Source organism: Chionomys nivalis, chromosome 2, assembly GCF_950005125.1.
Source record: "Chionomys nivalis chromosome 2, mChiNiv1.1, whole genome shotgun sequence".
NCBI lineage: Eukaryota > Metazoa > Chordata > Mammalia > Rodentia > Cricetidae > Chionomys > Chionomys nivalis.
Genome location: NC_080087.1, coordinates 43,660,901 through 43,670,497, shown reverse-complemented (window position 1 = coordinate 43,670,497; position 9,597 = coordinate 43,660,901).

The following is a 9,597-nucleotide window of genomic DNA, read 5'->3' as shown; positions in this document are numbered from 1 at the left end:
AAAAAAAAAAAAACAGTAGGATGTTCAAGATAAATAGTAACTCAGTGGAGAATCAGCTGGAAAAAGAAACAGGATGTGATAACTTGGGAGACTTGAAACGTCATGTGTTGCCTTGGGAGCTGCAAGTTCAGTGTTGGGAAGCAGATAGATGTTTTGCCATTGAAAAAAATGACGTGCAATTTACATAATCCTGGGGCTGGTAAAATCCTCTGTATGTAAGGAAATGACTGCTGCCAAGCCTGAGAGCTCCACTTTTAGGACTCATATGGTAGAAAGAAACAATTGCTGAAAATTATCCCGTGAACTCCACATGTACCCCACGGCAAACATACACTCCCTCATGCAAACACATACATACACACACATCCACATCCACATAATTTTTATAATAATACCCTGAAATTTGATTTGTTGATAACAGAGGGTTATTAAAGTGTTGGCATCAGGTCAACAACATGATCTGATGTGTAACAATATGTGTTCCAGTGGAAGATTAGAAAGAAAATGAAAGGGTCAAGACTGGGTGAAAAAAATTTAAACAAGAATCGGGTAGAATATCCAAACATGGTGGCTGGCACACATCTTGTATCCCAGTCCTTGGGAGGAAGAGGCAAGCAGATATTTATAAGTTCAAGGTCATCCTGTTCTACATAGTGAGTTTTAGAAAAGCCAGGGCTACAAGCAGAGAACTTACCCTTATTCAGAAACAAAACAACACAAAACCAAACAACTCTAAAGAAACATAGAAAAAGCATGGGGGAGGGGTAGAATAAAGATGTGTGTAGTTGATAACAAATACTATAATCTGAGTCCCAACAGAAGAAAATAGTAGCTAAATTCATTGGATATTTCACAAATTATGAAATAATCTATACACCTTTATTTATTTAAATTGTACTTTAGCTTAGTCATTGACATGTACTCAAGAACTATGCTGTATCAGCATCTGTGAGATTTTTTTCAGATTCCTTTTATGTGTATGCAATCTTTGTGAGTATGTATTGTGTGTGAACAGGTACCTGAGAAGGTCAGAAGAAGTTGTCCAGGCCCTAGGTGCTGGAGTGACAAGAGATTGTGAGCTGGCTAACGTGGGTGCTGCAACACAAGGTTGGTCCTCTAGAAGAAGTAGGTGCTCTAACCGCTAAGCCATTTCTCCAGCCCCCTTCGGAAAGTGTTGTCATCAACTGTTGTTTTCAGTATAGTTTGGAATCTCTATTATAGTCCAACAAGGTTGGCATATGTCGGCAGACTGTAAAATGTCCTAATAATTTAACCCATTGAGCATGATAGCACAGTCCTTTTGCATGAGAACCAAATTGCCCATTTGATTTATATAAGGAAAAACAAAAAATGGTGACAGAAGTTGAGGACTGAGGAGGCTGTGGGACATTTTATATTGAAGCTGGGGCAGTTTAAATTTCCACTTCAGTAGAGACTACAAATATATAAGAAATAGAACTGTAGAGTTTAGTCTTTTGCACACTGCATGTCATTTTAACAACTCTAGAACCTTAATTACTTCTCAAAAACAGATGAGTCAAAGCTCCAGTAATTTAAGTGTATGAATTGTATAAAATATATGAGTTGTTTGTTTAATATAAATAAAGACATTTAGTAAGCTAAGAAACTCCATATGGGTTTTTTAATTTAATCATCCTGTTGCCTGAAAGTGATTTGGCAAATCAGTTTCTGAGTGCTCACCTACCATTACGTGTTTTCTTAATTTTGTTTCAAGTAAATTAATATTTCATGCTAATTAAAGTTTCTATGTCATTTGAATAGAAATACCTTTATATATAACTTTAAAATGTGTTTAAATAACTAAAGGTACAAGTGGTTTTTGAACTGTAAAAATAGGTCTTGACTGCATAAATAGGGCTATGATGGAACATCATGAGAGACTTCTACTCAGAAAGGGAGTATGTGTCTCATTGCAGCCAGGTTTCCCTAATTAAAATTTAAAACTTTAGGGTAAAAGCAACTAAAATTTAGAAAAGTGAGCAATACCTGTAGAGAGAACAAAATAATAAGCACATAATAGTAGCACATGTGTGATGAAAGACTATTCTCAGTTGTCAACAAGACTACATCTGAAATTAGATAAAACCCAAGAGGCTGGATACACCTGTAAGGATCTTTTTGATTAAATCATTTGAAGTGGAAAGACCCACTTTTAATTCAAATATTTTGAGGTGGGAAGATCTGCCTTTAATCTGAGCCACACCTTCTGGTGGAAGCCTATATAAAGGACATAGAAGAAGGATATTCTTGCTCCTTACCTGTTTGTCCTCACTTTGGTTGGCAAATCCAATAAGACTGCTTATTCAGGATTCTGATGTATACTGAAGACCAGTTGTGATATCAAGCTTTGTGGACTGAACAACTACTAGATTCTTGAACTTTCCATTGTAGGATTAGCTGGACCACAATCTATAAATCATTCTAATAAATCACACACACACAGAGAGACACACACACAGATATAATAAATATACATATATATGCACATTTACACACACACACATAGGAATATATTAGATGGGCACAAATAAATATTATATTAGTTCTGTGCCTCTGGAAACCCCTGACTAATATAACACATAATAAAAATAATTGAAAAGAAAGGACTGAATGAAAAATTTTAAACTACAAAACCTGTAGTAAATATTGATATGGTAAATAGTACAATAAAGATAAATGAACAAAATGCCAAAAGCAAAAAGCAATAGAATTTATAACATTTGAAGGCCAAAATAAAATATGAAGCAAAGCCTCACAAGAGTAGATAAAAATTTGTCTTAGTACATAAAAATATTAGTCTTTAGCTTTTGGATTGCTTGATTTGATGAAGGAAAGAAAAAATTAAGAAATAATAGCTACAAAATTTTCAAATTTGGTAAAAAAAAAGATAGCTTTATAAATTCAAGAACCTTCATGTGTTTAACATGAGATATATTTTAAAGAGTATCCAGTATCTTGTAATCAAAATTTGACAAAGTTAAAAAAAAGTCTCCCACTGATCTAGAAGAAAACACTATGTTGTGTATCATCTGAGTGTAATAAACAGAAGGTAGTGAGAAAATAGAGGACAGGGAGGAAAGGAGTTTCCAGTCTGAATTCTTCACAGAGTGGCCACACCCCACAGGCCCCTCAGGCATCATGGGACAGGGAGCCTGTAGTGAGAATTGGGAACTCAGAGGCTATGATTAACAGAATATTTGCTTTAAAATCAGAGTAAGGAAATTATCACTCAGGAAATCTTGAAACTCTAGAAATAAATAGGGTAACAAAATTGGTTAAATCTGGTGAAACAAAGCATAAAAAACTCCCCCGTTTAAACTGTTTAAGATCATTAATAGCAAATTTTAATATTCGGGACAACATTTTAAATGTATAAACATAATACATGTGACAAACAGAGCCACAGTCAGGGTCAAAAACAGTTAAGATTGGAAGGTGCCTGTGTATCCTTAAAGTGGAAATACATACTCTAATCAGATTTCAAAAAGCTAAGTATTAAATATTCTCCTGAAAACTACTGAAAAAAATAAACAAAACCAAATAGCAAATTGGCTGAAAAACAAATGAAATTATAATTCCAAAGCATGAAAATAACACAAAAGGAAGAAAGGAACAAAAGAAAGAAAATATATAAAAACAAATGACAAATGTAATTTCAAGCATTTTCTATTTTCTTAAAATATAAATAGCCAAAACACAAAGATCTAAAAACAGATTTTATTATACTTCATCTTTAATTTATAATTGCACACTATATATAAGGCATGATCTCAGGTTAGGGATACTGCTAAGGATAGTAATATATTAGTCTTCCATATGTAGGCCCTTAATTTGAGCTTCAGCATGACAAAAAACAAAACACAAACACACATATACAAAAAATTTATATTTGTTTATTTTTCTTTTGAAATAGGTTCTTGTATATTACAGACTGATATTGAAGCTGCTATGAGCTATTATACCCTTCTGATTCTCCTATCTCTCCCACTAGAAATACCACTAGAAATGTTGGTACTACGGACTTTTCAACCACACTGAGTTTATGAAATACTATGCGTTGAACCTAGGTTTTGGAGCCTATCCTGGAACTAGCTCTTGTAGACCAGGCTGGTCTCGAACTCACAGAGATCCGCCTGTCTCTGCCTCCCAAATGCTGGGATTAAAGGCGTGCGCCACCACCGCCCGGCTGAACCTAGGTCTTCATGTGTGCTAGGAGAATACTCTACCAGTTGAATTACATTCCCATCTTGCAATTTATTTCAACTATAACCAGAAAGGTTAAATATTAAAGACTAGTTAAAATATATTATGCAATATCGATCAGAATAATGAAAAAATGGATGGTTTTTCTTAATAAACCTCAGATCAGCATAATTTTCCAATGAATTGTAAATTGAAAACAATTCTCAAGATTAACTACAACAGAATTTCTGCTGATCTGGAAACAGCAGCCATCTGTATTTAGCTGGATTACTAAGTATCTCAAGTCCATGCATTGGATCTCTATATAAAAAGTCTGTTTCTTTCATTGATGAAAAACTTGCTTTGTTAGTTTCTGATTTGTTTTAAGAATGAATACTTGGATATCTCTTAAGGAAATAGTTCCATTTTGTGCTTAGCTCTTTAGTTGCTGATTTTGAGGGCTGTCTGTCTTTTTAACTTACACCATTCTCCTTGGGGCCAGAACAGCCCCCTATACTTTCGTGATCATTCCTTATAAATTTTACTGACTCTTTGGATAATCACCTCTCTTTTAATAGATCAGTCATTACAGTGGGTGTGATAGTTTGAATGAAACATTTCTGGCACTTAAGTTCTTGGTTCTCAGTTTTGGCTGCTCTTGGGAGGACTAAGAGATGTGGTTTTGCTGGGGGACATATGCGAGTGGGGGAGTGGGTTTTACGGTTTCAAAAGACTGTGCCATTTCTAGTACAGATCTCTCTTTTCTACTTGTGATTCAAAACATGAGCTCTCAGTAAAGGCTTCCACTCTCTGCTTCCTGTCACTGCTGTTGGCCATTATGGACTCTGACCTGCTGGAACTCTAAGCCCCAAACATTTTCTTCTAAAAGCTGCGTTGGCCAAGGTGTCTTATCACAGCAGTAAAAGGGAGATAAGATAGTGGGACTTTCCCTTTCCAGGTTAGCTGATCTGTGTTTCATTACCCTGAGATTCTCCTATCTCCAAAATAATTTCGTAACTATACACTGTAGATTATACAGTTACTTTCCAATATTTATTTCTTAATTTACACATAATTTCATCTTTTTCTGTTTATTTCTTCTACTTATTCTGTGTGAGAAGATTCCACTTGGTTGCATTTTTCCATATTACTGTGGTTAAGGCTTTAAAAAATTGTGTGGGGTGGGAATGTGTATGTGAGTGTATGTCTGGGTATCTGCAAAGACAAGAGGAAAATGTCACATCTCATGGATCAGAACTTACAGGTGGTAGTGAACCCCTGATATGACACAGACAAGCCATGAACTGAACTTCTGTCCCCTGTAACAGAACAGTAAGGGCTCTGAACCACTGAGCAATCTCCAGGTCTGTTTGACATTTTTGAGACTGTATTGAGAAATCTACTTGTTTTCAAGCTTAATTCTCCAGACCAAAAAACATAAGTGAGCTATTCATTCTTACTCATCTATACCCTTTTTGAGTGTCATCTTTGGAAGTGTTTAATTCAGAAAATACGTATGCATGGAAACATCAGATTGATGGGCCTGGAGAGATGACTCAGTGGTTAGAAGGTCATTCTGCTTTTTTATTTTCCTCATTAATTTTCATTTTAAAAGTTACACTTCAGTGAGAAAAGGGAAACTTTAATAGAAAAATGATATTGGAAAGAGTTGAAGATATTTGACATAATAAGCAGTTCATTTTTATTAAATATTGTAGAAAATCATCTGCAATCTACCTTAAATGAGCATTCATTTATTCAGTATTTGTAAATAAAATAAAGTTGAAAAATCACCAATGGAATAATTTTTCTAATAAGTTTGCTTTGCCTATATAGATAACTATCTAGATAATTTCCTTCTTTTTAAAATTACTTAGTAGCTTGATCACTATTAAAGATTGTAAAACAAAGGAAAATGTCCAGTCTCTTCAAAAGCTAAGTATGACTAGGCTCCTTGGTAATCAGTTGAAATATAGAGCATCAAAATAGATGGAGGAAAATGTAAAACACAAAACTCTACACATTATATGAACTCCAATGTCTAGTGCCTATAAAAATTTGCAGGCATCTGGAGTTTAATTCATAAATACCTATGCAAAACACCGTACACTGGCAGTCAGCATCTGATATTTCTCTTATGGGGAAACCGCATTCGGTCTCCAGCTTTGGTTAATGTGCTCACATCGCCTGTAACTCCTGCTCCATGGGCATCTGAAGCTTCTGACCTCCTCAGGTTTCTGTAGCCACCTGCACATACTCAGCCAGACACATATAATTTAAAATAAAATAAATATGTAAGAATTTAAGAATGACTACTATATGCACTAACAGAGTAATAAAATATAAGCTAAAAATGCGAGTTTTGGTGGAAAATACATTTGTTGACTATATTAAGGATTTGGGTTGCATGAACATTATTGCTCTAGTGGAGGGCATAATTTATTTTTCCTTAGAAATGAAAATCTCCTTGTGTCCCTTTGATGTAACTAAAGATAAAAGCACTGTGAAACAAAGGGAAATGAAGTAGAGGTTGCTGTCCATAAAGACTGAGCTTCCTTCCTCTAAAACTAAGGAAAACACAGAGAGTAAATAATGTAACTTATCCGGAACCATTAGAGTTGAAATGCCATAGGTAATAAGAAGCAACATCGAATATCTGAATTGAATTTAGAAAACAACTGAGATCCAGAAACTACAGTTTCATTTAACTTGAGTGTATATACTGGTGTATACACTTGGGTTTATGCATACTTCTTACTGCACAATTCAAACCCAACAAATTTCTGTTAGGTCCATGTATTTTCAGAGAGTCATCAATAATTAAATGAACATGTTTATATTATAAAAAATGAATACACAAAATGATTCTAAGCAAAAAGTAAAGGCAGGGCCAAACCACTGAAATATCAATCATAGTTTACGTAGTAAATGACAACATAAATTGTTTGTAGAAATAAGAGCAAATTTGCTTATTATTAGACTGCTTATACCTAGTATTTCTGAGATGCCCAGAAAAACAACAGCAAAATTAACTTCAAATTATTTTAAGACTTTGACTTGTAAATAATGCCTTTTATGCTCAAAGAGAGCCTCTCTTTTTTGAAAATAATTTCCACAAATTTTTTCTTTGTAGATGGTTGAAAGACAAACCTTCATATCAGTTCTTGACTGAATTATTTTATTGTTTTTATCAAGCTACTCATTTTTCTCCATTCCCCTCCCTTCTACCCTCTCCCATGAGTCCCATGCTCCAACTTTGCACTAGAAAGGTTGTCTTTTTCTCCTTCCCATGTAGATCCAAAGAAAATGTGGTACATTTACACAGTGGAGTACTACACAGCTGTAAAAAACGATATCTTAAAATTTGCAGATGAATGGATGGATCTAGAAAAAAACATATTGAGTGAAGGAACTCAGACCCAGAAAGGCAAATATAATATGTATTTATCCATAAGTGGCTTTTAGACATGAATCATAGACAAACCAGCCTACAGCCCATAACCCCAGAGAACCTAGACAACAAAGAGTATCCTAGGATTGACTAAATTCTTGATTACACCAGTGGGTCAATCCCCAAATCTCTTGTGTTAGAAATTGCTAAAAATTATTAAGGTTTATTCAAAAGTTTAAAGAGCAGCACTGGTTCACTAAAACTGACTCATCTTCTGAAACAAACTTTCTGTAATATCTGCAGATGCATTTTGTATTACGGTTGATCCATACACATGGGTACAAAAGCAGGGAAGGAAGTTAAGATGACTACAGCTTCCTGACATGAGTCTTCACAGTTTTGAGCTGTTGTGACAGATTTAATTTTAGTGGAAATCTGAATAGCTAAAAGTGCCACTTAAATCTTCTTTCAGAATTTTATTTTTACAAATAAGTTATTATAATTTAATACTGAAAGATGAGATAGCAGGGTCCTAGAGAGTGGGAACGAGAATGCATTAGGAGTTGACACCTCACCCTTCTTTTCAAGGAGGTCACAAAGGTCTGAAAACAAAATTTGCATGAAACCAGTTTAAAAATATAGAAATAAAAGAGTAGTGTTCAATTATTCCTCTGTCTAGTTTGTCAGTATATCATAGGCCATAAGTCATTACAGAAAAGATGAGTATTTTATTTTTCTCCTAGGTAATTTTTCAGTGTATAGTCATGGCCAAAATCACAATTTTACCATAGATAACTAAGACCTGATACAAGTGTAATTAAAGTACTTGCTGCATATAAATTAAATTAAGTGGATACTGGTACTATGCTTATAGTCAATTAATATACTAATAATAAACATCTATTTAGGTCTCCTTCCCCATAAGCTAAGTATAAATCCCTTTAAAATTTCCAAGCAAAAATAAATAAGAATAAAAAAGTCAGCATTTAAAAATCTTTGCCATTACATTGATTTATTGCTGACACCATTAAAATTTCTTTCTTTAGAAGAGATGTCTATTTATTTATTTAATAATCAATATCATGATATCTCTAGTACCACTAAAAGAAAACAAGCATTGACATGTTCTGAAATGAGTCTGACGCAAAACTAAAGAACAATGTTATCCAAGATTAATGGTACTGTTTTTAGTGTTTTATACTTTAGATGAGATAAAAATAAAAACCTCTTATTTTTATGAAGCACATTCTAGTGAAAGGAAAACAAATGAGGCTGAAATCCAATAACTCTCATGAAGAACAAAATAGGCTAAAGACTGAGCCCACAATAATGTTTCTGAGTGTCACATTCCAATAAATGTGAAGTAAACACATAACTGATGATGGATCAGTCATCAAAATAGTCCTTTGTTTCAACAAATACAGAAATTTTCTAGAATTAGATTTACCAATTAAATATTTTCTTTATAATACTTGATAGCTAAACATGATGTGGACTGTTACAGGTAAGAATCTCTTCTCTGTAGTCTGGAGTCCAAGAGATCCTGTATAACTTCACAAACAAACAGGGGAAAGTTTATCTGGAATCCTAGACTAAGAATCTATTTAGTTAGATGGAACTACTAAAATAAAATAACAAATATTCCCTGTATAAAACCCAGAAATGAATTTCTCATAATTCTAGAAGCTAGAAGTCAAAGTTGGTATGCCTATGGGTTCAATCCCTTTTGAGGGATGTGATCTCATTCTCCGTTTCACTGGTTGTCTTAGATAGGGTTTCTATTGCTGTGAAGAGATACCATGATTAGGGCAACTCTTTTTTTGGTTTTTCGAGACAGGGTTTCTCTGTGGTTTTGGAACCTGTCCTGGAACTAGCTCTTGTAGACCAGGCTGGTCTCGAACTCACAGAGATCCTCCTGCCTCTGCCTCCTGAGTGCTGGGATTGAAGGCGTGCACCACCACCGCCCGGCCTCAAGGCAACTCTTATAAAGTCTCACTTTTCAT